This window comes from Apodemus sylvaticus, chromosome 21 (assembly GCF_947179515.1).
Source record: "Apodemus sylvaticus chromosome 21, mApoSyl1.1, whole genome shotgun sequence".
Taxonomy (NCBI): Eukaryota; Metazoa; Chordata; class Mammalia; order Rodentia; family Muridae; genus Apodemus; species Apodemus sylvaticus.
The window spans coordinates 8,966,314-8,993,346 of NC_067492.1; the positions used below are offsets into that span (position 1 = coordinate 8,966,314).

At 53.7% G+C, this 27,033-nt stretch overlaps 1 protein-coding gene across 3 annotated transcripts in view; it reads right to left on the reverse strand.

Moving 5' to 3' along the window:
- The window catches only part of Gse1 (Gse1 coiled-coil protein), a 365,720-nt gene that overhangs the window by 91,119 nt on the left and 247,568 nt on the right, over window positions 1–27,033 (reverse strand). The window lies entirely within an intron of this gene.

Here is a 27,033-nt window from a genome sequence, read left to right on the forward strand (position 1 = left end):
GCTGGCTGCCTGACAGCAGATTTGTCTCCCCTAATGAAAGCGAAAGGGAAGGGGCGCAGCGGCGGGCGGCTCCTTCCGTCTGCCCGCGTCCTCCCGGAGCTCCCGGCTGCGCGCCGCGGTGACGAGAGTTCCACTTGCGACCTGCCGGTGCGCGGCCTCAGAGCCTGACGGACCAGACCCGCTGCCCAGGGCTCCAGGCGGATGCTCCCGCTTCCGCCTGCACGGTGCTCTCCTCTGCCCGGGAGTCGGCCGTTTGCAAACAGTGGGCGGCTGCGGGCGCCGCCGGGCCCCCCTCTGGCTGCCCAACTCCGCGCTCTGGCCGCCCGCCCGCCCTCGCTCCTCCCCACCCACGTCTGACAGCTGCGGGAGCCCGGAGCACGACCTCCCCCCCGCGACCGTGCCCCGGGGAGGCCGGGGCCGCCCTTTGTGCAGCCCGCAGCGGGCTGCGGAGACCGCGCCCGGGAGAGCTAGGGCCGGCGGTTGGCCTCTCTCTTCTCTTTCCTCCCCCGCCCCCACGCGCCCTACCCCTTAAAAAATCCCTGTTGCAAGTGTAATCAAATGCTTGATACCATCTCCCACACTCTCCTGCACCCGGGCATTATCAGATCCGGGAAGGCATGCTTCCAGGCAAACAGACCTAATAAATGCTATTACTGGGACTCTGCAAGCCCCGGCTGCACCATAGTAACGAGAGCCCGGCTAATTTGGTTTAAGCAAACGACCGACTGCACTGAGCGTTAGTGTGGCGCCTGTATCTCCCCTCCCCAGCCGCCGCGCGTTCACACCAGCTCAAGAAGGCCCCAAGTGATAATTCCCCAAATCGAAGGGGAAAAAACCCTGCCGCCAAACCACATCCTGTGCGCTCATTGTCCAGCCCAGCGATTTTAAAGAGACAGCATCCATTTACCCACACACCAGCCCCTGCTACTAGACGCACGCGGCAAAGCAAGTATCAAGATGCTACCATTTGTTTTTCAAGCCCTTTTATGGAAGCTCTCCCCACCCCTGTGGCGCGATCACCTGGGGTTGTGACTCCGTGATACTAATGGTCACCTTTTGACCCCAGATTCTCAGTTCCTGGTTCGCAGGTACACACAGCAGGCGCCACGGTCGCGCCTGGCTAGGGTTGCTGCCCTAACCTTCACACCCATCAGGGATCCACAACCAGCCCTGAGAACGAATAAACGAGATGAATTCAGGTAACTCCCAGTATACAGGCCCCCAGGGGAGAGCTCTAGAGGACACTTTGAGGCAGGTGGGGGCCCAGCCTTTTGATCCTTGCTGCGCCCCCTCTGCGCGTGGCCCCGAGGCGTGGCTGCGGGCCTCTAGCCGCTCTGCTACGCGTGACCCCAGAGGTCGCGCCAGGCCCTAGGCTGCCGCCCTTTGTTTCCGGGGCTGCCTGCGAGGCGAGGACACACAGGCCCGACTCGGGGGTCTAGGGTCATAGCATCCATCACCTGCCCGCACTCTTCACGGTGGGCTAGATGAAGGAAGAGGGGCCAGGCGGTGCTCACACACATACCTCCTCCCTCCCCTCCTCCGTGCCCCCGACCCCTCACAAGCTTTGGTTGTACTTCGGGGGGGGGGGGAAGAATAAAAACTATTTTTAAAAGACCCTAAACTATCAGTTTGTGTTGTCACTCTTTTATTGGTTTTTAATTCCCCGGGATTACGGGAACAACAGTAGTAATTAATACGAAACCTTCCTCCACTGTATATGCTAATGGCAGGAGCCATAAAAATTAATTTGCAAACATGTCATTACACAATAGCTATACAGGCAATAAACCTGTAATTATGGGCCAATCACAGGCAGGGTACAGAGGGAGGATGCTCCCCCAATAGGCTGGGCACCCCTCCTTTCTTCCCCTGCTAAAGTAGGGGACGTCATCCGGAAAAGAGCCATCCTTGAAGCCACCTGTGGAGAGAGCTGTCCAGACCGGATTCCAAACTACCTGGCTTCTGTGCCAACCACTCAGAGACGATGCGGGTGGGGGGACCCATACTGAGGCAGGGGAGGCCTGGACCTGGCCTGTGAAGAGGCCACCAGTGGGAAGGACAAGCGGAGAGGACCTCATGATGGCGGGCCAACTCCTCTTATCATCCGTCGATCATTGCGCCTCCAAAGAAGAACCTCTCTCCTAATAAGAATCCCAGTGCCTGCATCCAATTATGGAAGCCTGTGCAGGCCAAGTCCTAATTGCGCAGAGCCAGCCACACCCTGGGGAAGGAGACTAGCTCTGTGATGTTACTGATAGCTCAGTTCCTTCGCCCCTGAATCTGGAAGCTCAGAGTAGGTCAGTGACATTTCCTGGTGATGGAGACCACTGAAGTGTGGAACACTCCCCATTGGGGGAGGAGGGGAGAATGGTTACCGCCCACAGTCCTCCCCCCCAAAAAAACTGATGCCAAAACATCTGAGAACACAAAGCCCCCCACCCACCACCCCCAGCAGCCAGCTCTCTGAATGGTTGAGTTGTTTGCCTAATGTGGCTGAACAGGGTAGCTGGCTGCACTCTCTCTTTCCCACTGGCCCCTGTGGCTTTGCTGTGGTGGGTGGACCCCATCACTACAGCCATTCATATCCCGGTGGGGAGCCAGCCCTCCCTCTGCCAGGCATGTCTGTGGCCTTCAGATTGGGACATGTGCCCGGCGCTCCTACCACAGACCATGAGGACACACCAGTACTGACTGTGGATGCTGTGGATGTCTGTACTAGGCTGTTGCCTTCCTATGTTTTACCCCCTGAGAAAGGTGGTCATTACCCCTCTTCTCCCCCAGAGGATGATGAGCTGGTATCTCCCCCCCACACCCCCACCCCGCCCCTGCTATCTCTCTCTTGAAGAAGCAGCAGCAATTAGGAAGCCGGACCACCCAGGAACCATCCTCCCTCTGGGCCTTTTGGGAGGCTGGGAACACCACCGGGCATCTTTCCTCTAACCTCCAGAGAGACAGACCACAGTGAAAGCCACCCAAGCTCAGACAGGAGAGGGGCTGATAGCACCCCCCACCCCGCCCATAGGGAAGAAGCTTGGGGTTCAGGCCGCCCTGCGGAGATGCGTGAAACCAGGAGGTCTCCTCTCTGAAGATGCTGCCCACCATACTGGCTGTCCCTTCAACACAGAGGGGTCCCCATACTCCCTACAGCAGGGCCACCCTTGCCAGGGCTCAGACATAACCCAGCCAGCCGAACATAGTAAAAATAGCCCGGTGCACATGCTAAGTCAGGCGGTTCTCTGTCAGCTGTACCTGTCGCCCGTCATGTGCAGTCCCCTAGGCGAGGCAGCCAGCTTGCCTTCCTGAGGAGATGTACCCAAGGAAGCCTCACGCCATAGACGTGAAGCCAAGCACCTTCTCCGGAGCCCTCAGATGCCAGAACAAGGGTTAGAGCCCCGACTGAGTACCCGGCCTCATCTGGAAATTGGGGGTGGGGGGAACGAACATGCATGCCAGCACGTGCGTGCGGTCCCCTAGGCGAGGCAGCCAGCTTGTCTTCCTGAGCAGGTGCACGCAAGGAAGCCTCAAGCCTGGAATGGGTGGAGCCTGCAGGGCCAGGAGAGGAGTGGGTATGGGTGCTTCCAGCGCCTAACCAGCCCAGGGCCTCCATAAACATCTGGGATTACTCCCAAGACAATGGTGACATCAGCAGCAGTGACAGGCGGGTCTCTTGGCACTTGGCTCTGTCCTCCTGCCTTTCCATGGCTTTTTAGCATTTGGGGGACTTGCCTGCTTACTCCCATCAAACAGACGTGTCTCGTAACTGTACACTGGAGGCGAAGGCCCAGTGCTGTGAGGTCAACTGTCCAAGCAGCCACACTTACTTTTCCCTCCTGTTCTGGTTCTTAGGTGACAAACAACACCCCACCCCCACCACACACACACACACACACACACACACACACACACACACACACACACCGCCCAGAGTTAAGTAAGCCCCAGATTGTAAGAGAGAGGCTTGTGCTCACAGCTGGCCCTGACATCTGTGTGCCTGGATTGGCTTCCGTCTTTGTGTGAGGTTTCTACTCCTTGTACCCTGACCAGGTGTTTTACCCATCTTGGGGTCTCACAAGGATCCTAGGGTCCAAGCCCTGTGCTACCCTGTGCAGTGGATTGAATGGTGGTCTCCCAAAGATGGCAGTCTGGTACCTGGGCCTGTGACCTGATTCAGGTTCGGTGAAGCGTGGGACCCTTCCTGAGTACTGGGGGGCCATGGAGGGGGGCAGGGGAGATGGGACATGAGCAATCTATCACTTGGAAAGCTAAAGCTGGAGCGAGAAGGAACAGCAGCCTGGCCACAGACAGCAAAACAGGAAAAGGAGAGAAGCGCTCAAGAGGCTGGAAGGACCGGCAACTGGGGCCAGCCTGGTCTGAACCATTGAAAGTTCTAGATCTTCCAGTTCTGAGACTCTACCAAACACAACACATACACACAAGCACATATCACACACACCACACACACATTCACATGCACACACACACATAACAATACACACACCACACACATAACTCACACACCATACACACCACATATACAACACACATACACACACACACACCACACACTTAACTACACACACCACACACCACATACACACCACACACACATACACACCATACACACATATATATCACATATACAACAGACACACACACACACACACACACACACACACACACACACACTGAGTACCAAAAAGAGGAGAGAATAAATAGAATGACATGAGACAGAAGCCCTGTGAGGCCAGGAACGGCAGCAGTTGTGACTGACTGAGTGCAAGCCCTTGTGAGCAGCAACTCTAGACACTGAAGCGCCTCCTGCAGCCTCCAGAGGGGACAGGGCCTGTGACACTTTGACCTGACTTCTAGCTACCACTGGACTGTCAGAAAGTCTCTAGCTTCTCAGAGGTCACTGGGTTTGTGGTGATTCATGAAGAGGCTCCAGGGGCCTCCTCTCTCCGGTCACCTCTGTAACAGTGGCCTGCTCCTGGCCAGCAAGCCCCAGAGGAACTTAGGTCAGCTGGTTTGTATCAGTCCCTGGGTGTTGAGTGTCAGGGGTCCCAGCAGCCTGACACAACCAGCAATCCCATGGGACATGGGTCTTCCTCGTGTCATGGCCACCCTCCTGGTTTTAAACGGGGACACCCATGTCTGCTGGGTTTGGGAACAGGCATGGCTCCAGGCCATTAGTGTGGCCATCTGCCTCAGAGACAAACAGCCTTCCGGAAGCTCTGCCTGTGTGCACAGGCTTTGGTCCCTGAAGGCCCCACGAGGTCCAGGGCAGCAGTGACAATAAGAAAGAGAATCCACCAGACTGTCACCTGACCCACATCCTTTCCTCCCAACTCACCTGAGTGTTGGGACTCAGTTTTATGCAAGGGAACAACATGTGAAGCCTCACTTGCCACACCAGGGCCTGGCAGGAGAGATGCCCAAGTGAACCCGTGCTTGCTCTTTCTGGGGGTGCATGGCCTCAGACCAGTACTGAAGACAACTCCCCCATTCAGCTCTTCCCGGTATCCAGGGCCTTGCCCCGCCCCTTCCCAGCTGTCCATCACACAGACACATGCTCACTGTCAGGTAACAAGTGGCCCGCCCCTACATGAGACCTTTGTGATGAGCCCAACAGTGTCTCCGGCACGGCCCAGCCATCTCCTCTGCTCGCCTTCTTGCTCTGGGTCACATATGTGAACTCTAAGAAGACAGACACAGCATCCCAGAGAAGTAAACCTGTCCTTCTTCATTCCTCCCATTCCTCCCCTGAGACGCTGAAGCCAGAGAAGTCAAATAGCCCGAAGTCACACAGCCCAGGAGAGGAAACCCACAGATTAGACCCCAGATAGAGTGACAGGCTCAGGAGAGCCTCTTCCTCTCCCAGAGGCTTGAGTTATTAAGTCTTTATTTAGGTGTAAATGTGCATGGTTTGTGTGGGAGGCCTGGGACAGCTTGCCAGAGTTGCAGGTCCTGGGGATCTAACTCTGGTCATCAGAATCGGCAGCAATCACCTTTGCCCACTGAGCCGCCTTGCTGGCCCTGCTTGATTTTTACGGACTGAACTATTAGCCTTTTGCAGTGCTGGGTCAGATCCCTAGACAGTAACCCCTGGACTCTGCGGTTTTGACTGTTCAAGGCCTTGACTTTCTCCTTGCTCTTGGAATCAATAAAGCTTTCCCCCCAAAACTTGTTGAGTCAGGGTTTCACCTTATATCTTGGGTTAGCCTTGAACCCTGGATCCTCCTGCCTAGGACTCTGTGGCAGCCACATTAGATAAAAATCTTATTAATGTATTTAGACATGGTCTTACTATGTAGTCCTAGCTGGTCTTGAACTCAGAAATTTGCCTGACTCTGTTTTGCTTTTTTTCTGAGAGAGGGCCTCTCAGGTTGGCCTCTGATTCCCTATGGCCTTGAACTTTTGATCCTTCTGCCTTGACCTCTCTCAAATGCTAGGATGGCAGACGTGTGCCACCACCTCACCTGGTTTATGAAATACTACGGATGGTACCCAGCCTCTGTGCATGCAGAGCAAGTACTCTACTGACGGAGCCACACCCCAGCTCCCTTTAAAAGGACAACAAACAAAACCGACCAACCAACCAAACAAACAAAAAACCAATTGGGTGGTGGCATAAATCTTTAATCCCAGCGCTCAGGAGGCAGCAGGTAGATCTCTGAAGCTAGCCTGGTTTACAGACTGAGTTCTAGAATAGCCAAGACCACAACAGAGAAATCCTGAGGAGGAGAGGAAGAAGAGGTGGAGGAGAAGAGGAAGAGGAGGAGGAGAAGAGGAAGGAGAGAATAAGAAGAGGAGGAGGAGAAAAAGGAGGAAAAGAAGAAGAGGAAGAAGGGAAGGAGGAGGAAGAGGAGGGGGAGAAAAGTAAAAAGAGGCCTGAAGACAGTGCTCAGTAGTACTTGCTTCGCAGACACAGGCCCTGCACTCAGCCCCCAGAACTGTACAACAACCAACCAAACAATAAACCGACCAAAAAAGAATCCCACAGGAGGAAAACCATTTAATCTAGGAAGGGTGTATACTGTTCCTATCCCCGACCCTGGGGAGCTGGGTCTAACCTCTGGCCCAGAGCTACCCTTGAGCAGGCTTGAAAAAGCTGTGCTTTGAGGAAGTGTCCAAAAGACTGGCCAAAGGGCTTAATTCCCATCCTGCAGCTCGGGGACTGGCCAACCACGGGGCTTATCTTTGAAACGGGCCTCTGGCTGGCTCACATCTTGGACTCCATGGACCCACCTGGACCCCACAGCTCTGGTCCAGTATGTTGGCCTGGAAAGGAGCTGTGCAAAGTGCCAAAAAGGTCCCCTGAAGCGGGGACAGACGGGCGGATAGCCCCTCTGTCGTGCTGTATTGTACTCTGGCTCTGCCTTCTGCCCAGGCCAACCTACTATGTATGCTCTTTCCTCCCTTGAAGACCTCTGTCCACTACCTGCCTGTTGGCCATTCTGCGAGAAGAGGCCTGTCACACATGGAAACCCAGAAGTGATGGTTGCTATCCAGAGCTTCCAGTTGGCACCAGGCCTTCTGCTCACACAACCCTTTGGTCTGCAAGGCATGGTTCCTAAGGGTGTCTTTAACTAGTCCCTCCTTGTCTTAATGCTGGAGAGGAATAGAAAAATCACACAGCCCCCCCTTCCCCTCAAGACAGAGACCAATGAGCTACCTTGTCCTTCCCTACCTCGTCAGCGGCCACAGGGCCTGTCTATCCTTAACTGGTCCTCCTGGCACCTGAACTGACACAAGTGTCCGGGATACATCCCGTCACTCACTGGTCTCAGGGAGCATCTGCCCTCCTCTGGGCCCTTGGAAATACCAAGTTGGGGGCTCAGTCCTCTAGCGTTACTGATTCTTATTTTCTCACTGGACTAAAATGGACGGCTCCTGGTGAGTAACATCACAGGAAGAGGTCAGCTTCTGAGTACTCAGTGCTTCCAGACATCGGAGAAACCCAGTCCAGGCCAGACACTGGGCCACGTGACTCAGACTGACAAGATAAAAAGGCAGAGCCAACTGGGCTCCAACCCTGGTCTGGACATTGTTTTATAGCTGCTGGTCTGAGAGTTAAGGCCATGTATACCCAGGGTTCCTGGGCAAGCCATCCCCAAATTGCCTCTGTTCTAGCTTTCTACTGGGAGTAACATCAGGTGTAGGACACAGCAGGAGAACAAGAAGCAGCCGGGCCAGGGAAAGGAGCCCGGGTTCTAGCAGCCTTGTGCCCCCATCCCTACAACTGTGGCTCTGATCTCCTTGGACCACCTCGTTTGTAGGTCACTTCGACCAAACGATCAGTGGGGCCTTCCAGTTCGCCAAGTGCACACTTTAGAAACACAGGCGCGCCATCTGCTTATTCTGACATTTAAGAAACAGGCAGAAGAAAAGGCAGCCCCATGCCGCTCACTTCTCCTTTGCTGTGGGTCTGAGTGTGGGTTTCCCCACGCCCTGCACCCTGGCCCTGCTGCGTGGGGTGGCTGCTTCTCTGCACCTCGGTCATGCCGTGTACACTAAGGGTGTTATAAATCAGAAGCAGAAACAGAGCCAGCTGATGGAGTTACTGAGCAAACCCTGAACCCAGACTACATGGCAAGATCTCTCTAAACCACAGTGAGAAAAGCCGGAAAGTCAGGCCAGCTAACAGAGCACTTGCCTAGCATGCGTGAAGCCCTGGGTTCCATCTCTACTGTATAAACAGGCTGTAGACAGAGGTGCGTACCTGTAATGCCAGTACTTGGGAGCTGGAGGCAGAAGGATGCGGAGCTCAGGGACATCCTTGGCTACCTACTGAGTTCAAGGCCAGCCTACAGGGTGCATTTTGGGGGAAAAAATCCATGGCGTTGGGGCATACGCCTATAATTCTGGCCCTCGGGAGCTAATCAGCAGGATTACTGTACTTTGAGACCATCTTCGACTACACAGTGAGTCCTAGGGTAGCCATACTGAGCCTGTCTCAAGCAAACTTGAATAAACGAGAAAATGAAGAGTATGTAACTTAAAAAAATAATAATAATAAAAGAAAGGCCCTATGCCCTGCGTTTTGAATTGCTTTTGTTTGTTTGTTTGGTTGGTCGGTTGGCTGGCTGGGTTTTTAATTCCTCAGGGGATAGAGGGATGGCTCAGCAGCTAAGAGTTATTCCAGGGGACCTGAGTTCAGTTCTTAGCACCCAGGGTGGATGGCTCACAACTGCGTATAACTCCAGCTCTTTTGGTCTCTGAGGCTTCTGTACTCTGGCTCACTGAAACTCACTATGTAGACCAGGTTGGCCTTGAACTTACAGAGATCCACCAGTCTTTGTCACCTGTGCATGCTAGGATTAAAAGCATGCAATCCACCCCTGGCTATATATAATGCTTTAAAACAATAATTACAAAATCTAGCCAAGTAGTGATGGTGCATGCCTTTAATCCCAGCCTCCTCTACTTACTGAATTCCAAGACAGCTACGGCTACATGGAAAAAACCTGTCTCAGAAAACCTAAATTAATAAATCTTTGGAAAAATAAATCCTGGGGCTGGAGAGAAGGCTCAGCAGTTAAGAGCACTGACTGCTCTTCTGAAGGTCCTGAGTTCAATTCCCAGCAACCACATGGTGGCTCACAACCATTTGTGATCTGGCACACACTCATACACACAGAGACAGACACACAGATACACACACACAGACAGACACACATACACACATACAGATACAGACAGACATACACACACAGACAGACACACATACACACAGATACACACAGACAGACACACATACACACAGACACATAACAAATACACACATAACAGACACACACACATACAAACACACAGAGACACACACACACATACAAACATACAGAGACAGACATAGACATACACAGACATAGACAGACATACATACATACACACACATACACGCACACACACAAACCAAAGGTCCTCAATTAGGGGCAGGTGAGATGGCTCATGATTGGATAAAGTCACTGATTACCAAACCTGATGCCCTGAGTTACATTCCCAGGTCCCACATGGTGGAAGGAGAGAACCAAGGTTTCCTCTGATTGACACCCACACCCACACACCCACACACAGACACACATATACATACACACACAGAGAGACACACACACACATACACACACACACATACATACACACACAGACACACAAACACACACACACAGACACACATACATACACAGAGAGACCCCCATACACACACTGAGACACACAAACACACACACAGACACACACACACACATACACACAGAGAGAGACACATACACAGACACACACATACATACACACACAGAGAGACCCCCCACACACACACAGACACATACATACACAGAGAAAGAGAGAGACACACACACACATACATACACACACAGAGAGACCCCCCCCACAGATCCACACACACCCACACACACATACAGAGAGAGACACAGACACACACATACATACACACACACAGAGACACACAAACACACACCCTCACACACACACAGACACACACAGAGACACACATACATACACACACAGACACACACACAGACACAGACACACACACACATACATACATACATACACAGAGAGACACACAAACACACATGCACACACACACACATTGTGTCCCACATCTATACCCCCCCAGACAACAAATAAATAAATGTAATTTTATAAAGCTCCCTCAAATACACTGGCCTACACATGGTCAAATAACCTGGCTCTAAAGCCAAGTGTCTGAATTTGAAGTGAGCAGTTGGTAGCCGTGGATCTCTGAGCTCTCTGAGGGACAGGCCGATGAGCCCCGCGGGTCGCCCAAGGCAGCCAGCAGAGAGGGGGAGGTGGCTGACAGACCGCCGCTTATCCTTCCCATGTGACACTTCTGTACAGAGACAAGACATAATGAAAAACCAACCCTGGCCTGGAAATGGCCTCCACCATGGAGAAAACCAGCCCTGACACTGCAGAGAGAAAGCCTTATCCTTCAGGCCAAAGCGAGCCCCCCCCCTGCCGCTATAATTTCAGCTTTTAGGCTTTATTAGTCCTCGTGGCCTCTGCTCAAAGCCTCTGCCAGGGACTGTTTCTGTGGGGGCAATTTTGGTGCCTGCAATTAGCTGAACAGGCATGTTTGTCCCCGCTAAAGCACTCAATTGCAGGTATAATTAGGTTTCTTCACCCCTGAAATCTGCAGAGAGTGCCCGCCTCGACTAACTGCACCCACAATTAAGTGCTTACGGCATGTGGCTGGAGCCGGGGACCGTGCACGTGGCTAATAGCGGGGACAGCGGGCAAGTTTGCAAAAAACAAGACGCGGCCACAGAAATCCAGCCTTTTTTTTTTTTTTTCCTTTTTTTGCATGTGTTGTTCAAACTGCTCTGTCCAGCTGGGAATAATGGGGAAAGACAAACACGCCAATTAGGCGAGGTTGGTACATAAATGAATCAGGCCCTCCTTCATTAAACCACTTACGGGAGTGGGCAGGGCTTCGTGGGGACTCAGGAAGAGTTGGGAGCTGGGCCTTGATGAGCATCCAGGTGGTTGTGGGGGGTGTCATGCAGGCCAAGATGGTGGATGCGGGGTGGGGGTGGAAGGTGACTGCTGGCCACCTCAGTGAAAGGGCATAGGAGACTTGGAGGCTAGAAAGGAGCTAGTGGGAGATGGGAAATCACAGGCCCCAAGGGCAAGAGGACATTATGCTGGGAAAGGAAGTGACATAGTCTTCCGCCCGGTCCAGAGAACGGGGGAGATGGAGGGCCAGTGCCTGGCTCCACTTTACAGCTTTAAGGCCCGGATGAGGGTCCCTGAGAGCAGGTGCGCTGCTGTTCCTGAACACACCTGCCACTGTTCTCTCCCAGCGTCAGAAGACGGTGACAGCCAAACCAACCCCCTACATGGTCTCTAAGACACCTTCAGCCATTCAGCCATGACAGGGCTCTGGCCAGGCCCCCAGGCTGCAGGCAGGTTTTTATAAAGAAAGGGCATGGGGCCAGAGAGGGGGGCAAAGCTCTGCTGAGAGAGGAGAGGCTGCTGGGACTGTGAGTGACTTCTGTATACCCTGCTGCTCCTATCATGTTGCTAAGGACCACACACATCTGCCACACGTGACCTTTCTGTGCCTCAGTTTCCCCTCAGAATAAAAGCGTTGATGTTTCCAGGTCCCTGATGCTACTGTGCCTTGTGGCTGGCCCACAGTAGGTGACCCAAGGGAGGGACAGATGTCTTTGAGCTGAAAGGAGCCACAAGCCCTATTACACACTGGTCCTATCTCTGGGGAGCAGCTGAGATCCCCACAGGCCCTACCGCCCTGGCCTCTGGCTGAGCCTGGAAATGGTGTTGCCTGGCCTGCCTGGGCCCACTCAGGCCTTAGAGTCTGTGCCCACCTGGTCCTCTATACACCCCCCACCCGCTGGTCCTTACTGTGTCCAGCGTCCATCTTGGAAGCCCAAAGCCCAAGCCTGAGGCCTAGAATATAGCAGATGGTCAAGAAACAACAGTCTGAACCAAGGCAGGCACTCAGTACATGCACCTGGGGCAGGATGTGAGGTAATCTAGAAAGCTTGTTTGTGACCTCTGACCCAGGGCCTGGGACTGCAGGAGAGCAGGCTGAGGGTCCCGCCTACTTCTCCTTTCACTTGTCAATCACCTTCCTCTTATCAGCAGTGTCACACCCTTGCTGCCCTGGGTGACAGTGGCTTTGCTTTCTTATCCTGGTCTGGGAAGCCAGATAAGGAGGCAACCTTTACCCCCTTCCCTCCCCCTCCCTGGCATACAGGCTCCCGCAGCTCTGTGACCCCAAGGTCTAGCCAAGGAGAAGAAATGCCAAAGTCAGCCTTGCTCCTGGACTCCCTGAGGCTCCAGCAGACAGGTGGCCAAAGGGCCTGTTCCGGCAAGTGCAGTCCTGGCTTGGAACAGGCTGGGTCTCCATCTTGCCACCATGACACTAAACCAGGTTGGTCAGAGGCACAGGCAGGCCTCATTCAGCTCCCCAAGTCTGGCCTGGCCTCCCCATCTGAAATCCTGTGGGATAGGGCCTTATCGTGGTGCATACAACCATGGCCCCCCACCCGCAAAGGAAAGCTACAAAGAAAACTCAGTAAATAAAAGATTGGAGTTTCTCCTAGCCTGCTGCACAGGGGAGATCTGAAGACGCCATGCTCAGTGAAACAAGTCAAACACAGAGACAGACTTGTAGGGTACATATGCCGATTCATGTCTGTAAAACAACATTGATAATGGTCACAGGTTCAAGGCCAGCCTGGGCTACACAGGGCTATATATATATATAGATAGATAGATAGATTTTGTCTCAAAAAACAAAAACTAAAACTAAAACTAGGCCTGGGGTGTAGCACCTTGAAAGAGTGCTCGCCCAGTGAGCAGGACACCCTGGCTGCCATCCCTAGCAAAGACTAAATCACACCAGGTTGGCACATGCCTCTCATCTTAGCCCAGGAAATGGAGGCAGAGGGTCAGAAGTTCAAGGTCATCCTTGTTGACATATGCCTTAATAGTAAGACTGAGGCCAACTTGGGCTACCTGAGATCACATCTCAACAAACAAAATAAAACAAAGAATCTTCCACTTGGTAAACCTTGGATGACAGTGGCTGCTGGCCCAGAGGCTCAGCCACAACATGGGATCTAGCTAGCACCTTTCCATAAAGTGTTAAACCTCCAGCGATGGCCCCAAGGTAAATCGTGAGGACAGAAGGACTTCCTCAATTACAGCCTCGCTCAGTCTCTTATCTAGAACCTCCAATAATCTGCTAAACTCAGAGGCCCTGCCCCTCTAAAGTCCACAACGTTGCCAGATCCCAGCTCTTAACACTTTTAGTGACCTGTGTTGTCAAAGGAGCTGATGCTCATTACCTCAGATCTGTCTCCCTGAGTCTACTGAACTTGGGAAGAACCATCATCACAGGGTCTAGAGCTGTGAGGGACAAAGCCAGGGTGTGAACTACACACTACAATGTATGCTGCATGTCTTGAATTAGAAGCTAAATTCACCAGAGGGCAGGTTAGGTGCCACCCACCAGTGACTGTTGTCTCCTTGGACATTCGTCTCCTCAAGTCCCGGCCCATGCCATGTCACCACGTCATTGTTGGAATACCACATTCAACCGGAGTCATTGTCTGAAACCCAAGTTCTAGTCCAAGGTGGGGCTTTTCATCCTCCCCCGCCCCCATGATCCTTTTCCTGTCCTAGGTCCAGCACCTGGTCCCTCCCTGATCCTATTGTCTTGGGACTGGGGCCATCCGGTCTATCTTAGGGGAGGACAAGGGAGCCCCCCTCCACACAGTTTCCTCAGACTCTAAGTCCTTTGGCCAAATAAACAACCACACAAAAGACATTCAGGCCAAGCCAGGAGCTGTGAGGAGCAAGGGAGGCCACAGGGCCTGGCTGAGGGCCAAGGTCACAGAGCATTGTTTGAGAGGCCACAGGAGCCATCCCTGGGCTATGAAATGTAGAGCCATCCCAAATCAGTCCATTAGCAGAGGCCAGGCCAGGGCACCTGCCAACTGATGAGACCCTCTAGGAAGGTGCCTTCCTTGCTCCCCTCCCCCACCGCGCGTGCGTGATGCCACATTCTCCATGGGGCCTCTCATGTCCCTTGCGTACCGCTTTCCACAGAGGTGAGGATCTGCCACAAGTGAGGACCAACTGCTGCCCGAGAAGGATAGCCTCGTGCCCTTCACCCAGGTTCTCGGTTACCACCGCCAGAATTCTTGGTTGTGACTATGAATATCACACTGGCAGACAGAGTGGTCCTCCCAGGCTTGGCCACTGTTCTCAAGGGTGGGAGTTCTGTACCTCCCAGGTACCCACAGAAGCTAATGATGGTCCGACTTGCTCCCTGTGTGAGTACCGACTCTTCTACTGTGGCTTCCTGGTATGCCTTTCCCAATAGTCACTGTCAGAGGTCCTCCACTGGGGCCAGACCCAGGCAGGCTGAGCAGACAAACCCGGAGACAGCCTGCATAGTTACCCCGGGAGCAGGAGGTGAACACGCTTAGCTGGTGGCAACCTGGCCTCCGCCAGGCATGGAGGGAAAAGATAACCCCAAGACACAGGGTGTGGGTGCATTGTGCCCTACAGGTTAGGGAAAGCACGGGGTGACTCAGGGTAGGCCTTTGGGTTGGGTTGAGGCCTCGGGGAAGAGTACCTTGTACCCAGAGTTGGATCCTTCCCCTCTCAGGATTCCACAGATGTTAGGCCCTTTCAAAAGAGGGAACCGGCCAGGCATGGTGGCAGAGTCCTTCGATCCCAGAATTTGGGAGGCAGAAGAGAGCAGATCTCTGTGAATTCGGGGCCAACTTTATCAACCTTGTGAGTTCCAGGACAACGAAGGCCACGTAGTGAGCTTGTCTCAAAAACAAAATGCCAGGAGGCCATGGGTACACTCTTTTAACCCCAGAACTTGGGAAGTAGAGGCAGGTGGATCTCTATGAGTTCAAGGCCAGTCTGGTCTGTGTAGAGAGAGTTCTAGAGAGCTGGGGCTACAGGGAAAAACCCTGTCTCAAAAACAAAACAAAACAAAAAACAAAAAACCCTGGGCTGGAAAGATGGCTCAGCAGTTAAGAGCACTGACTGCTCTTCCAGAGGTCCTGAGTTCAAATCCCAGCAACTATATGGTAGCTCACAGTCATCTGTAATGAGATCTGAGGCCCTCTTCTGGAGTGTCTGAAGACAGCTACAGTAAACTCACATATAATAAATAAATAAATCTTTAAAAAACAAAACAAAAACAAAAACCAAACCAACAAAACAATACAGAAAAGGGAGTCACTCTGGGGCTGTGACCATTCCCTCCATGTTGGATCTACCCCAGATATCCCTGGCACCTTTCAGAGGCTTCAGAAAGAAACTACCCAGTTGAGTCTCAGATTTCACTGAGCTCCCCTGTGCCGGGGTCCTCCTGGGTGTGGGCTGCAGCCCTGGGTGGTGGAGGAGGGGTAGGTACACAGGGGAGGGCTGCCCACCCATCCCTGGGTGCTGGTAGGGTTTCTGCAAGGGCTTCACTTCTTCAGGGGGAAAAAAAGGCCCTCTCCACTGCTCTGGGCTCAGCTACAAATCCTCCTGCGATGGCCTCTTTCCGACATTCCCAAAGCCCCCTCTACCCCAGATGGCTCGTGCACCGGGCTCTGATAAGACGGCCTCTCTGGAGCAGATCCATTCGCGCCCTTGCTCTCGCGGCCTCCGGTTCTCATAATTCCTTTCTGATCTTACCCAGGGCACCCAGGCAGGCTGTGAGGCAGGCAGGATAATCCATTTTAGAGATTGATCAATATCGCTGGGAGCCTTTTAAACGGTTCCACGGGCTTCAAGGAGCCAGGGCAGATGGCTGAGCTGGAATTCAGGGAGCCAGGGGGTGACGGGAGCGCCGGCGCTGCCAATGTGGGTTTCCAGACAGCCCTCTGGGTTCCAGCTTTGAGTGTGCGTTCCAGTCAGGGCAGAGAGGATGCGTGCATGCAGGCAGGTTGGGCACCTCGTAAAGGGCTGGGCCGAGAGGGCAGGCAGGAGGCGTCAAGCGGACTGTATCTTATAACTCAGCAGTTGGGCATTCTACAGAACATCACCAGCTCTGCTCCAAGGGACAGAGGTGTGCCTGGTAGCCAGTTGCCTGGCTCTGGTTTCCCCTCCTGCCTAGACACCTTGTCCTGCCTCCGCCCCTTGCCCAGCTCACAACCCCCCTCACAGATCTAAGCACAAACAGCCCTCACCCCCACCCGCGCTCCTCCAGCCTCACTGCATAGAAAGCCATGCTTAGCAACTCAGGAGCAGGAAGCCAGAAGGGCCAGTAACTCCTAGGTGACCTGGGGTGCTAGCTGCCTCCAGGTAGCTGGGGTCACTTGGCTGCTATACTATTCCCACAGGGATGCAGACAGGGTGGCCAGCGCTTCAGAAAGTAGGAACTCAGGTTTATGTGTGGCTTGGGGGAGAGGGGGGGCATAAAAAGAACCAGGCTTTTAAAATATTACTACAATTCTTACAAAATAAGAGCCTGTGCTGACGCCAAGGAAAACACAGCTGCTGACCACAGCTGGGCCAGTGAGGTCTCCACCTGTCCCAGCTGTGGGGCCTACCTGCTACCCAGCTGCTCTGGTGGCCCTCACCACACACAGTCCCTCTTTGCTTTGCAGAGATTCTCCCCTCCCCTCCCCCCCTCTGGTGGCTGAGTCCCTTTCATTCCCACCTGCCCACACTCCACAGCCGGCTGGGCTCCCTCAATAGCCTTTCCAGGCTGAGGCTGAGTCCTAGCGCCTGCTTCCCTGACGCTGGGCCACGGCCTCCTCCTGCCACCCACGCCCCCTACAGGCTGTTCTGAGTACAGCAGTCTAAGGAAGCCTGCCCAGGACTCTCAATGGTTGCCACTCTAGAGTGCCAGGCGGGTCCTCACAGGGTTCCTCTATTCTGCCCATAGGTCCCCTGTCCCAGGGCCTTTCCTCTGCCCGTGGCACTGCATCCACAGCCATGTCCAAAACCTCAGGGGTTCAGATAACAACAAGATACCTAGATGGGACTGCCATCCACAATGGGACATCCCATCATAGTCATATAGTGTGGCTATCACAGTCGCCATCACAAAGGAACAATAGCTCTGCCGCGAAACCCCCTTCACCCCCATCCATAGCCTTCCCATCAACCCACTCTCCTGTGTCTCTGGGCACCACCACCCCCCCTAACAGGGCAGGGCCGATGTCTCTGTACAGCCTGGAAAGACACCTTCCCTGGCCTCAGTGGCTGTGGGGGCCTAGCTTGTCAGTCATAAGCTCTTTACCCTGCCCATCTCTTTAGCAACCTCCCAGCCCTTCCTCTGCCTCAGCGCCTCTCACCTGTGCGCCCCCTCCCTTACCTGATCACCGCCCCCATCTGCCCCCCCTTCCTGGATGCCTGGCCTGTTCCCTCCCTACCTCGCAGGCAAACTATCTGTTGAGACCACGATGAGAGCCCACTCGAAGCAACATTTCTTTATTCCCTTCACTTCTAGCTGCAGTGACCCTCCTCTCCCGACAGGCACCCATACATATCTGCCCTCATGCACGACTGTCTCTCATTTTCTTCTTTTTTTTTAAAAATTTTTTTTTAATTTTTTGGTTTTTTGAGACAGGGTTTCTCTGTATAGCCCTGGCTGTCCTGGAACTCACTCTGTAGACCAGGCTAGCCTCGAACTCAGAAATCCGCCTGCCTCTGCCTCCCAAGTGCTGGGATTAAAGGAGTGCACCACCACTGCCCTGCTGTTTCTCATTTCCATTTTTTATTATATTTACTCAGTATAGGGGGTGGGGAGCAGGGAGCGCATGCCGCGGTGCATATGTGGCGGTCAGATGACACGTTGAAAAAGAGTCAGTTCTCTTTTTCCATGATCTGGAGATCAAACCCAGGTCCTCAGGCTTGACAGCAAATCACTGTCCCCAGTGATCCATCTCACTGACCTCTAGGTCCATCTTCATGGGCAGCTGGTGTGACTCTCCTCTAGATGTCATCTGTGTGGGCTTTATAGCTAACTCTCCTCAGAGGGAATAGCACCCCTGTTCCCTGCAGAAGCGACCACTGCCTCCTTTGCGGGCTGGTGCCATCTCTGGGCCTGTGACCCACATCCTGGACCAGATACCTGCTGCTCTGGTCCAGTGGTGGCTCCAGGCAGGTTCCTCATTCATGGTGGTACAACCATCTGTCTTCAGAACTGCTTGGAGGGTGTGCCCACGGGTGAGCCGTCCCTAGAACAGGCGAGGAGAGCAACTGGCACTGCCCACTAAGCTTCCAGGCCTATCCGCATTCTCCTGGAACTGGTCCAGCCCCTCCTCTGGACCACCTGGATGCCACAGGAGATCCATGGAGTCAGGGAGGGACGGTCCCCAAATCCTACCCCTTGGGCAGCATTTCTATAACTCCATTCTGGCACCTCTACTCTGAACTTAATTTACTATCCACACTACGGCTACTGTCACAGATGAGTTCATTGCACACTGACAAGTCTTAATTCATCCTGGAAAAAAAAGAAAAAAACCTGACCCAGTGGAGTTCTTAAGACACCAACAACCCCCAGCAGCAAATGATGGCCTTTCCGAGTTAATGGCGGGGACAGGTTAAAAGCTAATTGCCAGGAGCTATAGAGGTGGATCAATGGTTAAGAGTATATACTGTTCTCACAGAGGGTCAGAGGTCAGCCCACAGCATTCACATGGCAGCTCACATCCACCTGTAAGTAACTCCCACTCCAGAGACTGACACTCTCTTCTGGCCTCTGTGGGCACTGTGCTCTTATGCATATACCCATATATATATATATATATATATATATATACATACATACATACACATACACACACACATACATATATGTATGTATATATGTATATATGTATATATGCATATGTATATATGCATATGTGTGTATATGTGTATATGTGTATATATATGTGTGTGTATGTACATATGTGTATATGCATGTATGTGTATGTGTATATGTGTATATGTATATACATACACATACATGCATATACACACATAGATATATAAGTGTATATATGTGAGTATATATGAATATTATGTGTATATATACTTATATATCTATGTGTGTGTATATGCATGTATATATGTGTATGTATATACATATATACATATAATTACAATTTTTAAATCTTCAAAAACCTCTAATTACCATTTCTGGTCTCTAGAAGGAGATGATAGTCCTCTTAACCTGTCCTTGGAAGTCAGCAGGAGCCACAGGCTCCTTTTTTCCCTCTCTTCCCCAGATGAAAGTCAGTGCTTGGTCAAGGGCTTCCCACGGAACCCCCTACCTGTGTGTCCCCTGCTGCTTCTGTACTGTCCCACCCACTTGCTCCCAGCCTCTCCCTGCAAACCTCTGACCTCAGCTCCCTTTACCCTGACTCCAGAGGTCCTGGCTACTTGATGGCAGTGTGTTGGGCCTCTCTTGCCACATCTGCAGCCATCAAGCACTGGGGGGACCAAGCCTGGGTCCTCCATGTCCCTCTGTAAACCTTATCCTTCATCTGACACGTGGGATCAGGATATAGGCTCGTCCCGGGCTCTCAGAGCTAGCACGTGGCAAACACAGCTGGTACCAGGAAGGCTTTTCATAGGGTGCTGGGCACAAGGGGGTACAGGCAGACTGTCAGAATTGGGGCATCGGCTGTTGAGAGCCTGCAGGCTATGGAGGGAAACCGAGGCTCAAGTATCATCTGTATACTTGATACGGCCCAGCCTGGCACTATCGTCCTGGAACTACAGTATCAGGAACACTAAGAGAGGCATCCATAAGAAATTCTTGGGCCGGGTAAATCCAGCCCATCCTTCCCTCCAGTGGCATCTAGGATGTAGGCAGGAGGTTGGAGCTGGACCCAGGCTCGACCATGGGTAGCCTGACCAAGACCACCTTCATTCCACGAGGTCTGGGTGCAGGTACTAACAATTAAGACTTCCAGCAGGCCTGCACATGTAAGGACTGCTACTACACCTGCTTCAGAAGACACAATCGCTGACCAGAGGGATTCTGTAGCTTGACTAGGGTCAGCAAGCAAGGTGGAAACAAGATGTCAATCAAGACATCACGAGAACAAAATGCACAGTGGGAACGTGGCTCTCCTTGCTCTCCTGGAGCGTGCAGAGTACCTGGGATGGGAACCTGAACTCTGGGCTCTGTGATGCTAGTTGGTAACCCACCCTGAGGAAGTCTACCAACCCATTAGGTACCAGGACCAAGGATCATTGAAGGAGGAGGAGGAGGACAGGCCTAGACTGACTGAATCCCACAGCCCTAAGCAGCCTCAGATCATGTAGACAGCTTTCCCACAAGTCTGAAGAAATAGCCCATGATTGGGAGAGGAGACAGCAGCCTGTATCTCTAAGGGAGAGGCCCTCTATCATACTGGGATGAAGATGTGATGGTAGAGTTGGCTGGGGTGGAGAGGTCACGTGCCTGTAACCGGGGTCCGGCACCCACCAAGTCCCTCATAGCCCAGCCCCTGCATACGTGCACGGATGTGAGAGTGGTGGCTGCTTGGTGTGGTGGCTGACAGTGATGCAACCCAGAGGTGACTTGCAGCAGGGGTTGTGGGAAATGATGGTGACCCCCCAGGGGATCCAGGTCGGCTGAGGGCGGGGTCTGGGCCCTCCTCGTGAGCAAATCTTCACACTGTGAGTCACTAGTATACTCTCCGCAGGTGGCTTGGAGCCTTGGGAGAGCCTGGAAAAGCCAGGTAGCTGGCTGACTCGCTTTCCTGGGTTGTACCATCCTGACCCCTCTGTGTATGCAGGATGTGGAAGGTTTTCAGATCCCCTGTGGGGAGCTGAGTGCACCTCAACCACAAATTCCAGGTTTGGCCCAGACGCCCAGGCTGGAATATGGGCAGGTCCAAGTGGCAAGTGCCTGTGGTACCACGTCCCTGGAGGGGAGGGGAGCAAGGTCTCCACCAGGTACCCATGTGCCCTCAGGACTCTGCTGGAGTCCCCACTTCCTCCTTAGCCTGCAGAGCCTCTGCTGTGACAGGCTGTAGTGCAGGGTGCTAACCACAATGCCTGCCACATACCAGTGTCAGCTCCACATGCCTCTGATCCGGAGATGCAGGGGCAGCTTGGTGGATAGCCCAGAGAGGCTGAGGACTTTTCCCAGAAACACACAGCCAGCAAGAGGCAACCGGCAGCAGGATCCCTGTTGCTCTGCTCGCAAGGCCTGAACTCTGTCTTCATCTGACTCCTAAGGGGCAAAGCCAGGCTCAGCTCCCCTCCAGAGAGCAAATGGCCTTCTGGCCAGCTCTGGGGAAACTAGGGAGGCTGGAGATGGAGCCTTTCATCTCAAGAACCAGCAGGCTCCAACTGAGAACTTTAATTCTGAGAGAAGCAGCTGGTCCCTCAGTATAGGTGGGGACACAGGGCCCAGGCTGAACACATGAGGGTCTGAGACCCAGGGTCACCCTCCACCCAGGGCCCTCCGATTGGCTGCCCTTCTTTGTCTCAGCTTGTGACGTCAGCCAGGCAGGTGTGAAGGAAGCCCTCCCTGGGGAACTCTCAGGTTCCTGCAGTGGACAGGGAACCTGCCAGGTTACCCCCTGAAACCTATGTTAGGCTCAGAACAACTCCGAGGACCCTCCCCCACTATTTCCTGAGAATTGCATCATCCCCAGCTGCTGGGCCTGGGGGGGGGGGACGGGAGGCAGCCCGGGCTCCCTTAATCAGCCCCCAGGGCTTCCCAGCTGCTCCCGACCCAAAGGCCATTTCATCACCCGACACACACACACTGCTGCCTTTGAGGGGACCCGCCCTGCATCTCACACTCACATCTACATCACAGGCAAAACTACTGTGAGGCCCAGGACTCTGAACAGCTGCCCTGTTTTCTCTGCAGGCGACTGGTAGGAGCTCAGTTTTCCCAGCTACAGGATGGGTGCATCCCTCTTGACAGTTACCCATAGTGCAAAGTGACTCCTCACAAGCAACTCACAGAGGGTGTTCGGGTGTGGCCCGGAACTGAAGAGGCCTTGTGGCAGACTCACCCGCCAGCCAATGATGCGGTGTGGGATGTAATATGGCCAAGGCTTCTGACAACCCTGTCTTATCCTGGCCACAGCTCCGGGAGTGGGGTGTGAGGTACAGGGCAGATAAGCAGGCTCCACAGAGAAGTGGTTTCTTCCTAGTATTTCCCACACCTAATAGGACCTGGAAGGAGGGGGAGGGGGAGGGGGAGGGGGAGGGGCGGGGAGAGATACTATCGAGGCCCTGAGGCTGGGGTGAGCAAAGACAAGTAAGTCCCCAAGTCCTCACAGCTCCTACCTCCCAGGCCTGACGCAAGCAACTCTATTACCAATAGGGAAATCAAGGCTGAGAGAGAGTGGGTGTGGCCTGCCTTCCAAATGCCCTCCCCCCCACCCACGGGCCTCTGGGAATTCGGAGGCTGAGGTGAGAGGGCAGAAGCAGGAACTTCCCAGCCACCTCGGCTGGCCAGGACTGTCAAGGCATGTGAAGGCTGTCCAGTCTCCTTGGCACACTCAGTTGCTGGGATCTTGGGGCTGCCAGGGCCTCATTAGCACAAGATCTTAAAACAGCTATGTGGAAACCCTGAGCGACCCCCTGGGCTGAGCGCCAGCAGGCTCTGCATTGTACGGAGTGGGAAAGCTGACAGAAAAACCGGCCCTGCCCCCACATTATCCTTCCTGATTCAAGTGGGGATAAAACAACTCCCTCCCCCCCCCCCCCACACACACACTCCAAATGGGAGCACGGAGTAGGGAGGCGGAGGAGACGTGATCCTGATCCGATAGACAGGAAGGGGATTTCAGAGACATCTAAGGCTAGACTGAGTTCAGAGCATTCCCAAACATGCGGAGATCTGGTAAAGCGGGGCTGGTACCCAGGCCTCTAGACGTCATAGGCTTAGCCTGGGGTAGGATCCTCACGGGGGGGGGGGGGGGGACTGGGGGGAGGAGGAGACCCTGGATGCCAGGGAGGCTGACAGGACGGGCGGGGCCAAAGCTGCACTGGCTCTAGGTCCTCAACTAGAGGGTATGAGTGAGGCCTGCTCACAGGTGAGGGTCTCTTCTCAGGTTTCTTTTGCATTTTGAGATAAGGTCTCTAGGCAGCCATGGCTGTCCTGGAACTGTGTGCACCAGGCTGGCCACGCACTCAGAGATCTAACTGCCTCTGCCCACCAAGTGCTGGAATTAAAGGCGAGTGCACCTCTCGAAGCTCCTTCTGGTCTAAGTGTACATGAAGTCTGGAAACATGCCCGCGGGGCCAGTGTTCTCTGTCCTCTGCCCTGCCTTGGGACACCCCTAAATCAACCCTGGACAGCAGTCAATGGTCAGTAGCTGCTGGGCAGGTGTTCTGGGGCTGTACTGAAGCCAGAAGTCTCAGGAAGGTCCTGGACAAACTGGCCCACTAGGCCAATCTTACCTTAAGCCTTCTTCTGGCCCTGAACAAAGTCTAACTTGGCCAATGTCTTCCAGGGTGCCTCTGAAGAGCTGGCCAGACATCTGGGAACTGCTGGTATCTGACACCCATCATGTCTGGATCCTGCAGTTTGGAAGCACCCTCCCTGCTCAAAGAAGACTCTCTTAGGTACCCACAAAGTCCTTTATTCTGAAACGTGTAGGGAGGAGCTCTCGGCCTCCTGAAAGGCCGGAAGTTGAAATAGGAGTAGAGCCTAGGACAGTTCCTTGAGGGGAATGTGAATTCTCCCCTTGGGAGGCCTGAGCCTGCTGCACACTCTGCTGAGGCCTGAATTCCCACAGCAAGTGGTATCAGGGGAAAGGGCTTCTGAGAGGCAGTGAAGTCATGGGGGGCGGAGCCTCAGCTTGGAAACCACTGGCTAAAGAGACCCAGAGGCTATGAGTCCCCACCTATCACAAAAAGGCCATCCTGAGGAGAAAAAGCCAGATCTTGCCGGCAGACAAGCTAGTCCAGTCACACTTTACCATCAAGTTGGGCTGTAACTCCGGAGAGAGCATTGCCTAGCATGCACACAGCTCCAGGTGCCCTGTGTCCCTTCACACAGCAGGTCCAGGCCAAACACAAATACTGTCTCAAAAAACAAACAAACAAAAATCTACGTTTGGACTCTCTGCTCATAGTGCCCGGCTCCCTCCCGCTGAACAGAACAATGGACTTGGGCGGAAACCACCCTGCCTAGGGTATTTTGTTACAGGCTCCTGGAGTGGTGTCCAGATGACCCCCTCGGCAGCAGAAAGCCGGTCACATGGGTGGCCACAGGAGCCCCGACGTGTGCAGAGGGTGTGAGAGAAATGCATCATGCCCTGAACACACGCCTGGCAGCCCACACGCTGGTAGGCGCGGCTCCTGGATCCCAAAGGATGATTTGATGAGGTCACAGCTGAGGAAGGGAGAGGACCCACAGGTCCCTGGCACCCAACACTGCCTGGTTCTATGTGGCAACTTGACACAAGCTAGAGTCATCAAAGAGGAAGGAGCCTCAGTGGAGGAAATGCCCCAGTGAGATCCAACTGTAGGGCATTTCCTCAATGAGTGATCAAGGGGAGGCCAGCCAGTGTGGATGAGGCCATCCCAGGGCTGGTTGACCTGGGTTCTATAAGAAAGCAGGCTGAGCAAGCCATGGGAAGCAAGCCAGTAAGCAGCACCCTCCATGGCCTCTGCGTCAGCTCCTGCTCCAGGGTGCTGCCCTGCTTGAGTTCCTGGCCTGACTTCCTCCAGTGCTGAACAGCAATGTGGAAGTGTGAGCCGAAGGAACGGCTTCCTCCCCAACTTGCTCCTTGGTCACAGTGTTTCATTGTAGCCATGGAAACCCTGACTCAGACAGTCCCCGGAGTGTCCCAGGAAGTGGCTGGTGAAGAAGGGCACCCACCGGGGGCAGAAAAAGGAAACACTGTGCAGAAGAACAGGCGCTCTGAGCATCGGGGGTCGGGGGTGGGCGGTGGGGTGGGGGCAGCCATGGAGTCTCTCGGCTGTATCACGGTCCATGTGGATGTAGGTGTAGAGAAGAAATGTCACAGCTCATTCTAGGGCTGGGAATGTGGTTCAGTTGGTAGAGTATTTGCACAGCTTTACAGGAAGTCCTAGGTTCCATCCCAGCATCCCATAATATGGCATGGTGGTAGTGGTGCACCTGTAACCCTGACACTCCAAAAGTACAGAAAGCAGGTCAGGAGGTCAAGGGCATCTTCAGCTACAGAGTGAATTTGTTGTTGTTTTTAGGTGGCATATATCGCTATGTAGCCCAGGCTGTCCCAGAATTTACTATGTAGCCCAGGCTGTCCCAGAATTTACTATGCAGACCAGGCTGGCTTTGAACTCAGCAACACACCTGGCAAGTCCTTTGATGTCACATGTATATACCTCAATGCATCCTCTCACCGTATGTATGCGTCTCGGGTGCCACTACGTACATTGGCAGTGTGTCCCCTGAGCCCCCAGACACATTCAGCTTTTCAGACCAACCAACCATCTTTCACTCTCAAACAAGACACAGTTCTGCGGTGTCCTACCTCCCTTATTTTACTGCAAAGGAAATTGAGTCATGGAGGGTAGTGGGTGGTTGAAGACAGAGCTGGGGGCTGGAGGCTCAGCAGGTTCACACTGACAAGTGATGGCTCCCAGCTGTGTGACCTCAGCCCCGCACTTCCCTCTTGGTATTTGGATCCCTGGTGTAAACCGCTGTGATGGGCACCTCCTGACCTCACAGGTAATGAGATGGTATGACACACAGCAGAACCCAGGCCACATGGTTCCGTCTACCACCTCCCACGCTCAAGGGCCCTTGATCCAGAGAAAGCTGACTCTGTCAGTCACCGCCAAAGGCCCTTCTGCTTCATGGCCCACTTGGGACCCAGAGGCGAAGATTCCCATGTTGCTGGGACAGCGGCCATCACAGGCAGGCCCTGCAGGAGGAGATAACCCAGCTGGCAGTTCACCGTGCCGGGCTGCAGCTCACACATCTGTCAGAGCATTCAGACTGGGAAGCTTGTCCCTGGTGCATCTTGGGGACAGAGGCGGAAAGTGTGGGGAGGCAGGGCACTTGACAAAGACAGGCCCTCTGCGAGTGGAGATAAAGCTGGGGGCACAGGGTACTGAATCAGTTGTCGAGCGCTGCTCCACATGCCAAAGGGAGCGCTCGGCCTCCCGGTCACACGCTTGTCTTGGCTGTGATTCACCCAGGAGCCAAGCTTTATCTCCCTCACATTATTGAGGCCACGAGGCAGACACTTGCTGCAGCCTGCGAGACTCCCTCAGAAAATATTAATATGTAAATGTCACTCTCCGAGGACCAGGAATGAAATGAAATGACCGCTGTAGGAAGCTCCGCTGGGGAGATAAAGAAGAGAAAGAAAGGGCTTCATGCTGCCTGGCCTGGGGCGGGTTGGTGGATCAGCGGAGGGGGCAGGCAGGACCTGGAGGAGGGGAGGAACTATTTTTAATCATTTTCAATGGCTTCGGCTGAGGCAGGCTTGAGAGCCCGTGGAAACTTCCAGGCTGTGGCCTCAGCATCAATGTCCTCACCCAGAGGGCTTCCCGGAGCTCTTGGGAGCTGAGGTACATTTGGTTCCTGCTGATCCT